Source organism: Sinocyclocheilus rhinocerous, unplaced genomic scaffold (genome assembly GCF_001515625.1).
Source record: "Sinocyclocheilus rhinocerous isolate Xijiao unplaced genomic scaffold, SAMN03320098_v1.1 scaffold460, whole genome shotgun sequence".
Classification (NCBI taxonomy): Eukaryota; Metazoa; Chordata; class Actinopteri; order Cypriniformes; family Cyprinidae; genus Sinocyclocheilus; species Sinocyclocheilus rhinocerous.
In genome coordinates, this window is record NW_015667268.1 from 866,319 (window position 1) to 880,406 (window position 14,088).

Sequence of the window (14,088 nt, forward strand, 5' to 3'; positions counted from 1 at the left end):
TATTTAAACCGCATAAACACATTTCATTACACCAAATACACAAAATAATGTACTTTTTAGCAACATCATATGACCCCTTTAAGTGATTACTTCACTGATAATCCTCTCTATGGAGAAGCGATCGGCACAAAAGAATCGCTGAGTCAAAATTGACAGGGCTCGTTTCCCAAAGCAACTACGGTCGCAAGTAACTTAATGTCGTTATAGTTCAGTGTAATTTACCAAACACAGTTCGCTAACTATGCTTTTGGGAAACACACCCCAGATCTATCCAGTTTAATGAGAACCATTCACACTGGTTTCGTTAAACAAAATAAATTATTCATTTAAAAGATCGAATCAAAAGAATCATCTGTTCACGAATCGGATCATGAACTCGTATTAATGCGCCAAAGATAATCTATTGTTGAACATTTCGAATGAATAAAGACTTCAAGTTCATCTGTAAAGCACACAAAGCTATCGTTTGACTTTATAAACTTTTATTTCATGCATGATTCGTTTGGATCTGTTAACTGAATGCAAAGTGTGAATTCTAGTTGAATTCGTTGTCATTTTTCAATTAAATTCTTAGAAATATTAAACTTAATGATAACAATTCAACACTCAAAATATCAGAAAATAGAAAAACGAGTTACTGGATAAAAATTTTCAAAGATCAGGGTGTGTGTTCACGGTGTGTGTGTGTTCACTGCTGTGTGTGTGCACTTTGGATGGGTTATTTGCAGAGCACTAATTCCAAGTATGTGTCACCATACTTGTCCACATGTCACGTCACTCACTTTAAAGTGTAATTATAACGAAATACAGTTACTCATATTTTGTATTTTAAATACGTAATTAGACGTTGAATCCTTCTATGCTGATAGAAATTTTGTTGCAGGAAGGCATTGCATTGCACTGAGATGTTACATCCTTTTTCAGATTTATAAGTAAAATAGTCTTTGTATTTTCAAGAGAGAAATGCATCACGTGAATGGCTTTCTGTTTGTTACATGTATTTCGTTACTCCCCAGCCCTGGCTAAGCTACAGCTAAAAGTGCTACCGCCAGACCCGGAGATCGGCTGAACGGATTCGAAAACGGTAAAACTCAACTGTTTAATGGGAGTTGGAAAATGAGCCTATTTTCAAAAATAGTGGAGTGTTCCTGTAAGGCAGCTGAAAATGTATTTCATGTGTACTGATTTTGCGATATTTCAGATGATCCTATTTAACCTCTCAGTAGCATGGGAATGACCAATCTACCAGCTAAAACATGCTCACTAGTAATGAATGACCTATTGTGCAGAAGTAAACTAAAGTGATTGTTTCGAAACAATAAACATGAATCTTGAATCTCATTAAAACAAACACTTGTGGCTTATATCTCTTGGTTCTACACCATTAAAAGCAATAGCTGATCTTCTACAAAACACTATTTTGGCTTGATTTACCCATTACATTTCTAATATAACAGTTTTAGCTGCTTTTATCCCTGGCCACTTTATTCCATGGCCAAATGCAGATGTTAATTGCTTCTGCTGCAATAACAAGAACAGTACCTGCTGACATGAAACTTGATATAACCAAATCAATGAGGCACTCGCCAGTCTGCCAAAGTCTGATCCCAGACTAGATTAATGCATTGAGAGTCAGCTTCAATCCTGTGGGAATAAAGTTATACTGACTCCACAGGCAGCCTGCATTGCATTTCAGCTCTTTTTCTCAGTTGCTAAGACACTAAAAACTACAAACGTTGTTTAAGCCAAAATCAAACATTCTATACAAAATAGAATAAACTTTGCCTTCTACAAAGTCAGAGATGAATTTGCACCATTATATTGTAGAGCTGATTGGATGCACACCCTTTGATGTCAACAACAAAAGATATGGTGAGGGTTTTCACTTCCATGTTCATTTTGATGAGAAAAAAACTGATGAGAGAATTTCAGAAATATCCTCATTATGGTTCAGAAGATGAGTGAAAGTCTTGTGGGTTTGAAAGGACACGAGGCTGAGTATTTGATCCCCTCCCTCCCCCCAGCACCTAATTTTTGCGTTGCGACCAGTTGAGAACCACTGATCTCTGTAATGAAAAACTCTATGTATTCTCATGGCACAATTAGCCTCGAGATTTCCCTTGCTGGATTTGGCCTGCAGTGATCTTTGTGGGTTTGTGGAATGTTTCAGCTCCGGGAGTGTTTGGAAATTCATGAAAAAAGAATTAGAAGAGAAGTCATAGTGAGGTTACATAGAGGTTAAACAACAGTTGCCCATGCGTGATGGTGGAGTAGTTTTCCGCTTATCTCCCTCTCAATTCTAATTCAGATAGTATTCTCTCCTTAAATGTAATTTTTCAAACATCTTGGCACCTCTTGACCTATTGTACAGCATGGCATGGAATAAAAAGCCATTATAGTCATTGCATTTCAACGTTCATAATCCATGCAGAGCTTTAGCCCTCTGTCCTCCGGTTTACCAAAAGAAGACACATGATGTTAAAAGGATGTATGCAAACCTAAAGCAAGGGCCTTTTTAATATATTCTTCCATGCCCTTGGATTTGAGGTCAGATGAAGGATACGCCTTAGTCAAGTTCTACTGAATAATTTGTGGGACATTTCCAAGATCTGTCAAGAGGTCAGTGATCAGAATGGCCCTTACATTACACATCCACAATTCATTTGACTGGCAGGGAATTTGTATTATTAGTAGTATGATAGAAAGAATTGAGTGGATAGAAGTACGATAGAAAGTAGTACGACAGAAAGTAGTAATAGCATTGAGAGCTGACCGTTAAACAACACGTATCCACACCTCTGTTTCCTCATTGGCTTTCATCAGTTGCTCATGATTACTGTAGATAATGTGACTTGATTGTGTTAGCGAGATAATATAGATTTAATAACTCGTCTAGATCTAATGCAGCAGATGCAAAATCAGTATTAGGTCTATGTTCTGTGTTGCAATAGCCATAAATTCATCACAATTTCCAAAATATCAGTCTTTTAAGATTTCTTGGCAGGTTATTTTGAACCAATGAGCCAAACAAAAAGATTTCTCTTAAAAAATATGTCCTTTTAAGTTAAACTTTTAGAAATGGTAAGGCATGTTTGAAAGTGTGTTTGTTTATTTATGCAAATTTTATTTCCCTTTCAACATTTTATTCATTTAAATTCCTTTCAATTCCTAATATAAATATTTTTATATTGGTTACTTGGTTAAATTATATGTTTAATGTTTTTCATTTTCCCATTTGCTCTCTCTGTTTTTAATTGTAAACTTATTTGTAAATTACAGCTTGTTCATTGCCTGGCATAAAGTGGATGGCCATCAATAAACAGAAACTTTATGAGAAATCCCAAGTTACACAATGTAAAATGAAGATGTTGTAGTACATTTATCTGATTACTGTAACAATAATTCTCCACTTAATACCAAATATACACCTAAAAATACATGGATGGAAAGTAGAAGGTCCAAGATTACTTATTTCAGCTGTTAGAAAAAGCTTTGCCTGTGATGAAAAAGATGAAAGAAAAATTATTTCTTCTCTGTCTTGTTAAATCTTCCTCATCTCACACACAAGCGTAGACATCTTTTCAAGCATTCTGTTTGGGCAACCACAAAATAGCAAAGGACACAGATGATACAGAAATATATTGATGCAATACTGCTCCATTTTGAACTGTGGGAAACCGTCTCAGCGTCAATTCTCATAGCTGATTACAGTTTCATTACAGTTGACTTACGCTGTGACATGTAGTGCTATGGGTTCAGATGTTTGTCAGGTATGTTCAGAAAAAGTCTTCATAGCCTTGCCCTTCCTTTCTGACCACCATAAAATAGTTGACATCAGGGGTCACCCATTCTCTTTCTTGTTTCGCTACATCTGCCCTCGGTAAAATACTTTAAACCTTCACAGATACAATGACGACAAGTAAAAAAATAAATAAATAAATATAGGTTTTAGCAGTTAGAAAGAACAGCATTTATTCAAAGTAGAAATCTTTTGTAACAATTTAAATCTATACTATCGCGTTTTTAATCAGTTTATCATATCCTTGCTGAAAAAAAAGTGTTAAAAAAGTACTGACACCAAACTTTTGAACAGTAGTGTATATTGTTAGAAAAGATAGCTATTTTGCTATTTAAACTTTTTATTCATGAAAGAATCCTGAAAAAAAGGCAAATAAATCAGCATAATAGAATGAAGTCTGAAGGATCATGACTGAACTAATGATCCTTAAAATTCAGCTTTGCATCACAGGAATGAATTCTATTTTAAAGGGGTCATATGATGCACTTTAAATTTTTCCTTTCTCTTTGGAGTGTTACAAGCTCTTGGTGCATAAAGAAGAGAAAGCTGTTATTGTACATTGTTAAAATAGTTCACAATATTAATGTTTTTACTGCATTTTTTATCTAATAAATGCACCCTTGATGAGCATAAGAGACTTACTGGTCCCAAACTTTTGAGCGGTAGTGTATAGTTATAGACATAGTAGTTATACCACACGCACACACACACACACACACACACACACACACACACACACACGTATGTGAAGTATTAGTGGGTCTTATTGCTGACACCTTATCCACTTAAGGCATTTAATACTTAAAACAAACTGACACATTTAGACGTTATATGATGAAAAAAGAGGAAAGTTTCAAAATTTAAGATGAAATATGTTCATTAAAAAAAAAAAAAAATACTACCCTCAAAAAACTCTCACTGTATAAGGAGTCTCATTTTTCATAAAATAGCATAAACACAGTAAAAAAAAAAAAAAAAGAAGAAAAAAAGAAGAAAAAAAAACTAGAAAACTGAAATGTTTTTTTAGTCGACCAAAAGCAGACGATGCACAGACCTCTCTAGCAGCAACGGAAGCACACAATGAAGTGTCTCTCTCTTTCGAGACTTTGCAGACTTGCACATGCAAATAAAATATGGCAATAACTGTCCGCAGCCATGATAATTGCAGTCAATTTGCCAATGAACAGATCTGAGGGTGAATGGAGGCGGCATTATCAGCAGAGGAGCAGCCTCTTATTGTAACAGTGAGTCGTGGAGTTTAGGGAGACTAATGGAGGAGTGCTGAGACAACAGAACGATTACTGAGCACTGCTCCGCCAGCACCAAGGACATTTGCCAATAACAACTTTATCAGCCTTCTGCATGTGCCCAGGGTGCTGGCACTCTGCTCTTAGCAAATATCGCAAAATAAGAAGGTCGGCTTTCTTGCTCTGAAGTTGCAGCATCCATTTGTTTAGAATAAATAGGTGTTTATGAATGCAGACCACTGAGGCAGCAGAGCAATATTTTGATTGTTTATTGATGACAGGTCAGTTTCTCCTGGATTTTAATAATAATAATAAATGTACAGTAAATATGTATTTACATATGCACATTGTAAAAAGTAGCCACTTGCAGTTGTTAAGTTAAACAGCTATTTCTACCTGATCTTTCTGAAGTTTTGTTGGTGTAACCTAATATATTTAGGTTTTTTCAGTAATGTTAAATAATATTTTTTATTTGAATAAAATCAGTTAATTTTGATGTGACCACAAAAAGCATTTTTTTAGGTTACCATATTTGTCATTGTATGTTTTATCTCGTCCCTTTAGATATAAAACACATTATATATTAAATTCAGACAATATATTTCTTTCAGCCATGCTTTTTACAGCATATATATACAGTTTAAATTTTTTTAAATTTATTTTACATTTTTATTTGTACATTTTTTATTTTTTTTTGTGGGCAGTAATAAAATACTTTTACCGTGAGACAGAGCAGAAGGATCATGAAATGTAGTTTGCTAATGGTAGGGCAGTGAAGTTTCTACTTTTTAACTGCTGTGAAAAACCAGGTCATGCCTTGGTTGAACAAACATTAGCACTAGATAAATCTTCAATCTAGAAGTAACAGTGACGACAGTGGAACTTCCTGAAAAAAAAATCTCACTTTGGTTGCTTAAATGTCCTTTCAATTACTCCTGTTCAGCTAATGTTTGATGCTGGTGGCTTGCGTTATTTCAAGACTGTCGGCTTAATTTTCCTGTTCAGTGAGTATCCTTGATCAAGGTTCAGAGAGGAAGGGAGGGAATGAGAGAGAGATTGTTTTTGGGGCAGGCTAAGCCAGCTAAAAATGTCAGTTTATATCTTTTGTTGCCTTCTTTTCATCCCATTAGCACTAATGAGCCTATTGGTCTCAGAGGAATGTGCCATTCATGGCTTTTAAGGAACTGTTACCGCTGTATATTGTGACAAAGTCTTAGATTTTCCTGAGTGCTTTTAATTGAAGGCCGAATCTGCTCCCAGTTGTTCTCATAGAGCTCTGCGCAGCACCATTTTGCATTTATTTATGCAGTTAATGGTTGACTAGTTTTATAACCTTATTTCTCTCCTTAATGAATCTCACTACCTATAAACTGAAGAGTGGAGAGTCCACTGGTGTGGACCAGCCAACAGTTTAATTAAGTAAACCATCCTTTTCTTTTCTTCAAGCTGATCTTTAAAGACAACATGATATAAAAATAGAACCTATTTACTTTTTTGGTAACACTTTAGATTAGGGAACACTATTCACTATACTTGCTTATTAGCATGCATATTACTAGCATATTGATTGTGTATTAGTACTCATACAGCAATGCATTAATGCATGACCATATTCTACATCCCTTAACCCTACTCAATACCTAAACATAACTACTACAACAACTACCTTACTTACTGTCAATGAGCAGTAATTAGGAGTTTATTGAGGGAAAATATGTTACAGTTGGAATCAGCTTCCAGAAGAGATCAGATGTGCTAAAACATTAGTCACATTCAAATCTAGACTCAAAACTCATCTGTTTAGCTGTGCATTTATTGAATGAGCACTGTGCGATGTCCGAACTGATTGCACTGTATTTTATGTATGTATAATCATTTTCTATTTTAACTGTCTTAAATTCATTTTAAATCAATTTTTAAATCATCTTCAAAGTTTTTAAATTCCTTGTTTTATTTTTGTGATTATTATATATATTTTTTATGATTATTTTACTTTATTTTATGTAAAGCACTTTGAATTACCATTGTGTACGAAATGTGCTCTATAAATAAACTTGCCTTGCCTTACCACTTTCTTAATACAAATTCTAATTGTGAACAATTCATCAGTGATCCTTATTCGAAAGATCCCCCCCCCCCAATAATCTTTCAACATAAATTAATGTATCTATCTGTATCTATCAGATAACTATTTAGACATTACTTTAGACCACTGTTGCAGCCTTTCATCTTTCCAGTAGACAATGCAGTAATTTAATGCCAGCATAGTACACCCAATAAATAAATAAATAATAAATCACGCACAAGCCATCTGTAACGGAAGAGGTCTGACGCAACAGGTTAGTATATACAATAAGTTTTATTTGGTCACAGAGAGTATGGGTGTAGGATCCAGATGATGAGATGGTGAGTGTATAGTTCGTAGAAGAGTTCAAAGGATATGACGAGTGGAATAATCAGAGTCTTTGTCTTTACAGGAGCTGGAATGCACACAGGAGGAGCACACACCTCAGCGATCCGGGAACTAGGAGGAACAGGAGACACTTGGAGACGAGGAGACGCTAGGAGGAACACAGGAGGTAAGTAATGCAGGAAGTATTCAAATGGAAGCAGTAGCAAAGTCAGAGAGTCCTCTACGTGTATACGAGACCAGACAATGAGGGTGTCTGAGGTGTGCGCTTTTATCCAGGCTGGTTGATGAGGTGCTTGATTGGTGACAGGTGCAGGTGCTCAGTACTCCGGTGATAGAGATCGTTGTGATTGGGTGGTGGTGGAGCCTGGCCGATCTGTTACACCATCCAAGATGTGGCTGAGTGTATTTCTTAATATGAACCGATTTGGAGAAATGTAGCATTCCATCAGTGTCTCAGCAATGGATGCTCTGCAGTGAATGGGTGCCGTCAGAATGAGAGTCCAAACAGCTGATAAAAACATCACAATAATCCACAAGTAACCCACACCACTCCAGTCCAGTTAACATTTTAAGAAGCCAAAAGTTGTGTGTTTGTAAGAAACAAATCCATATATATATTCTGTGGAAGTCTCAGGACTGAGAAAATGATCAAATGTTAGGATGTCCTACCTGTCTGCCAAACTATGTATTTTTAAAACATACTTCTATCTTTACAGGTAATGAAATCCCTTATTTCTGTCTTATTTTTTAAGAAAAAATAAATTCAGATTTTGTTACAGAAGTACAAGCCACACAGAGACAATGGGGTAAAATAAGGGTGAATATTATCAGTGTTTTTACAAGATTTTGATGGAATGTTTGGGTTTCAATCGATACGACAAACTTGCAGAGTTTCTTCTTGACAGGTAAGCTAAACTTCAAGTTAAAAGTATTCCTAATATGTTGGAGCTTTTATGGAGACTAGCCTACTTTTATCTGTAAAGACATGCCTTCAGTTTTCTAGAGCCGTTAGAGCTGTGTTTGTGATGTTTAAGTTGGGGAAGGCATGACCTGCATAAGCGCCATTGGTAACACTTTACAATGAGGTTCCATTAGTTAATATTAATTAACTAACATGAACGGACCATGAACAATACATTTATTACAGTATTTATTAATGTTAGTTAATGAAAATACAGTCGTTTATTGTTAGTTCATGTTGGTTCACAGTGCAATGTTAACTTACACAACTTTTGATTTTAATAAGGCATTAGTATATGTTAAAATTAACATTAACTAAGATTAATAAATGCTGTAGATGTATTGTTCATGCTTAGTTAAAGTAGTTAACTAATGTTAACTAATTAACCTTATTGTAAAGTGTTACCGTGCCATTTGCAAAGGTTGTTTGACAACATGCCGCTAGATGACACTAGTAGAGCAGAAATTGCATACTGCAGCTTTAAAATGAATATTTAGCAATTACAAAAAAAAAAACATTATTAATCTTTTATAAAAAAGATTTTAACAAATTATTCCAAAACAAAATAAAGGTTTTATTTTGATGTAAAGATTCCTTTACTAAATGCTAATTGTGTTAGTTCAGTTTCACTACAGGCTCGGCTGCATGGCACAACATGCAAGAATACATTAGACACATCAGAGAAAAAGCAAGCCCATAAATGATGGCAGACTATTATGTGTAATTATACAGACAGCAAACATTAATCTAATGACGTCTCCCACTGATTCCCCACAGTAGCTCCACTAGTCAGTGCGAAACTGTGTGGTTTGAGGGAATACAAGAATCAGTCTATCAAATGTCGCAGACACTGACCTAAACAGTCAGAAAAACATCCTAATTATTCCTATTCCCCCCGTAGCCCCTCATCATGCTAATTGTGATGATGCGTGCTCTGGAAATCTGCCTGTAGCGTCAACACACTGACATCACTGGCCTACAGCTGTTTTTACGGGCTCAGGAAAAGAGTGCTTCTTGAAAATTAGCAGTTTAATTGATTCATTTAATTGAACTAATGATTAATTTGTTAGCTCAAATGAAGCTTCATGCATGATTAATTTAAGTGTTTGTTTCTGGTTCCAAGTGATTTTTAAATATTAAAAACTCCAATTTACTTTTGGAGTCTGACATATTTCTGAGTGGAAAACTGGAAGGAAAAAAAAAAAGCTCAGTAGTGACCTCCCTCTCTCATGATGCATTGCAAATACATAAAAAAGTAAGCCTTCCTATACTTTTAGATTACTTGTATATTCGTCCAGGAATGATAATAATGTTGTCACACTTTATTTTAAGGACTAATTCTCACTAATATCTAGCTATTAACTATGACATTTGAAAATCTTAAATTGCTGCTTAAATCTAAAATATGATCATGAAGAATAAGGCATTAATATGCACTTTATAAGTCCTAATAAACAGCCAATATGCCAGTAATATGCATGGTAATAAGCAACTAGTTAATATTGAGAATTGGTAATAATACAAACAATAATACATACACACACACATATATACAGTATATATATATATACATACATATATATATATATATATATATATATATATACACACACACACACACACACAGTTGACATGAGCAGAGTGCTAGTCCCTCTGACGTGCCTGAGGGAATACCTGACATTACAATAATTCAGTTTTTCGCAGGTTCATGTCTAATATGTGAGGAGAGCCCTTTTCGCTTAAATAAAGGTCTGCTCTCTAAATCCACTTCTTTTTCATTTTCATGTTAATATGTGAAGATATCAACTAAATTAAAGCTGCCCCCACTTACGCATGTACATGTTTTATATTTACTAAGACATATTAAAATCACCTCAGACTGCTGAATCGATCATTTGAATATATCAAGTAGAAAAAAATGGCTTTCTCAACCTCCTGTCTGGATAAGACTCTTTGTGTGTGTGTGTGTGTGTGTGTGTGTGTGTGTGTCCTTTATACCTTTTTTCTTCCCAAAAAGCCCCCTTAATTGCTTAGTGCCTTGCTTTTTGTGCTGAGATACCAAAGAGGAATTTATCGAACGTGCTTGAAATTCTTACCCCATTTTCAGTTGCCATAGAAACCATAGGAAAGGTCAGGCACTGTTGCTCCCTTTTTTTAATATGGATAGAAACACTGATGAAAAATTGAAAACCATACTGTTAAATAAATGCAAGTTGTGTTGTTTTTGTCCTCTGTTCTCATAATCCACGCTGCCAAATGGTTTAGTTACTAAACGGTTGTTCAAACCACAGTTCAGTGCAATGAAACACATAGTGAAGAATGAATCACCTGTGTTTATGTGATATTTAATGTGCAATGCAGTTACAATATGCGGCGAGGCATGTGTGTGTGTGTGTGGGCTGTATTTGTCGGCACAACTTGTTTCTAAACATTTGAACAGCAGCCTTTAAAGGTTCAGAACATGAAGAAAATGCACAGAACTGGTGAAAGAATTAAATTCAGTGGCCAGTGTGCCAAAAGCAAAATAACTATGATAAATAGTTTGAATCCATCATTCCACGACAGGCTTTGATGTTTCCACAGTCATGGTGAAAGCTACCAGGGAGATTCAATTAGATCACCATTTTCATCCATATTCCCCATGAAAAGCTCAGTGCCGGGCTGGAAAATTGCAGTTACGTCTACCTGGAGCCGCCGTTATTTTATTATTTTCCAGGGCTGCTCTGATCATCTGTGCTAAGTGGGTGTCTTCCGTCGATCTGAGTGTCCTTTAATGACAAATCTGCCTAAGAGAGCGGCATTGTGGATAAACCAAACTCCCGTCTTCACATTCCAGTCTCATTTCTCATTATAGCACATGACTTGTGCAGCATAGGAGAGCTCTCTGTGAGGGAGTTGAAAAGGATGTTGATGAACCACTTCATTTCTGCTGAATCTTTGCCAGATCTGATTATTCTGATAGCGGTTGTTAATCAGAAGGGGAAACATGCATGAGGAGGAGACGGGAAATCTTGGTTGCATGGCTATTTCAGTGTGTGTGCTACCACTGGGAGTCAGTCTTCACAACATGCCACAGGACATTATTTCATGCATCGCTGCAGTCCCTTGAAACCAATTTAGAGCCATAATTCTGTTGCAGAGGCATACTTACATCAAAAGACTCTGTTCTCACTCTCTTGATATTTTACTCACCATTTCCAGAGTCCCGCTCAAAGTCATTATTCCACTTTCTGTGATGCCACAGAACTGATTGCCTCTTGCGCCACAATGCTGCTTGAACAAACATTTGAGAAACAAGTCTCATTATGTTGGTTTGTCAATAGATTGTCAAAAATATAATCAAATTAATGATATGCTGATATGATGTGATATGCATGACATGCTGATCAATTCATTGAATTAATCTCAGTTAATCACAATATTTGCCGGGATAAAGCCCCGGTTTCAGAGACATTATACTACTGTGGCAGAGGAGAAAATTCAATGGATACAAGAAAGTTCTGTTAGAAGGTTTTTTTTGTTTGTTTTGTATGCAAAGTGTGGTTCTAAATTTTTCAAGCTAAACCTGATTCAGACTGTAATTGTTTCTCATGGGGACGCAAGCTGTTTTCAACAAAAGTTTAGTCTGTGATTTTATTGCCGTCTGAATCCAGAATGTCAAAGTTTTTCTCCCATCACCCCCATAAAAAATCCCCGGCTGAATTACCTACTGTTTTTGGACAAACACCAAGGTCGTGTGGTAAGTATTTACAAGAACAATATTTAATAACTGCTCCACCCCAGCGAGTGGGAGCTGTTAAGACCAAAAAGAAGAGACAGATGGAAAGCATGTAAACATTTGAAATGGGTCATTATTATGGCAGCGACAGGTATGCAATACAATTTTAACATTTGTATTATATACCTAAAAATATTAACCAAGCAGCTTTATGTTTACCTTATGTAAATAAGAGGTTGCAATAAGTTACTTCTGCTAATCTCCACATTTTTAATGACATCCATCAATTTAAGAGATAAAAGGCAAGACAGAAAACCATTTCAACTATAGCATGTTAGAGTCTGATTTTTAAACAGGAGATTTAATAATCAAATAATAAATAGGATATTATTAAATATCAATTTATTCTCATTATTCCAAGCATATGACATTTTATTTACAGCAGACAGCCATGTTGACTGGCCACATGAGCAGCTTGTTCCCGGGTTCGTAGGACCACTGTGAACAAATCGCCAACCGAATCCATGAGGTTTATCACTGAGGTGCCATGGGAATTTATTTTTACAGACGTCCACATGAGAAACAATTACCGTCCGAATAGGGCTCTAGGCTTATTAGCAAAACGTGCCTGTGGGGATATTTTGCAACACTTTTACATTTAAATGTCCGGTGAGTGGCACTAAAAGATTAGTGCTCCACTGCATTTGAAAATAACATACTATCCACGCGAAACCCTACCCTAAACCTAACCAACAGTGTTAAGAAAAGCAAACAGATAAAACACATTTGCTGAGGCAACCATGCCTTTTTATAATTATATATTATACATTTTATATTATACAAGTCTTTGAGCTCTTTTATCATGACTCGTGTTTCATAGCACTTAGTCGAATGCGCCACATCCCAAGTGCAGTGCTGTACCAGGTGGGCTACCGAGCAAGTTTACTATTTCAGAAAAGCCAAACATATGGAGTTAGTTATGTGATATAGTTTTTGGAGCTACAAAAATATAGGTAGACCCATGTTTTTTCCAATGAGCCTATGCAACTTTTCATGCCATAAACTTTCTGTACAATTTTAAATCTTCACTTCATAAAAATTAAAATGATAATTTAATTCATAGTTCGTTTGTTTGTTTGTTTTGTTTTGCCATGGTACAACCCTGGATAAAAAAATGGCAAACTCAACATAAATTTATCATAACTGTAGTATATTCCAAGTCTTTAGAAGCCATATGATAGAAACTACTGTAGGTTTAGGGGATTTTTAGTAGGGATTAAGGGCTCAAAACTATAATTATAGAAATAAAAACAATAAAAAAAAAAAAAAAGATTCTAAAGCTGCACATATGTAAATACAGAGTTCTGGCATGAAACTCTAGATGGCGCAGTCCGATAGGTCTAACTCAATCTGACCTAATGACATCATTATCACATGGCATAGCTGATTGGTTCTCTCCTGTATCGGTAGCCAATGAGCTCGCTGCTCAACATTCAAATATATGACTAGTGCTTGCCATAGCAGTTGCAGCTTGCTTCAGAACAGCAAAATCATCATCTAAGATAAGTGAATGCTCTTATAATCCATATCGCTGTGTGTATTGTGTGGTCTGCCTAATTGAATTAAAAAATGAGCAACCACAATCAAGTTTAAACTAAGTGTCTTGTTAGCAGTTTGCATTGTATGCAGGAGCGAATATTAAGCTTATTAGCAGCAGCATTTAGCATCTGTGTTTATACAGCTGGAGCAAAACACAGTTTAGAGCATATGTAATTGCTCTGAGGACACGGCGATAGTAACGGACATGAAACAGGTTAAATGAAATAAGCATTCTTGTGTATGCATTTCAGCGGGGTTCGCCATATACATCGGCGATTATCCCAGTGTTCACGTTCGTTATTTCTAAGGTCGATGTTTTCATTGTGATGAGTGTGTGGTTGATTTCAGCTG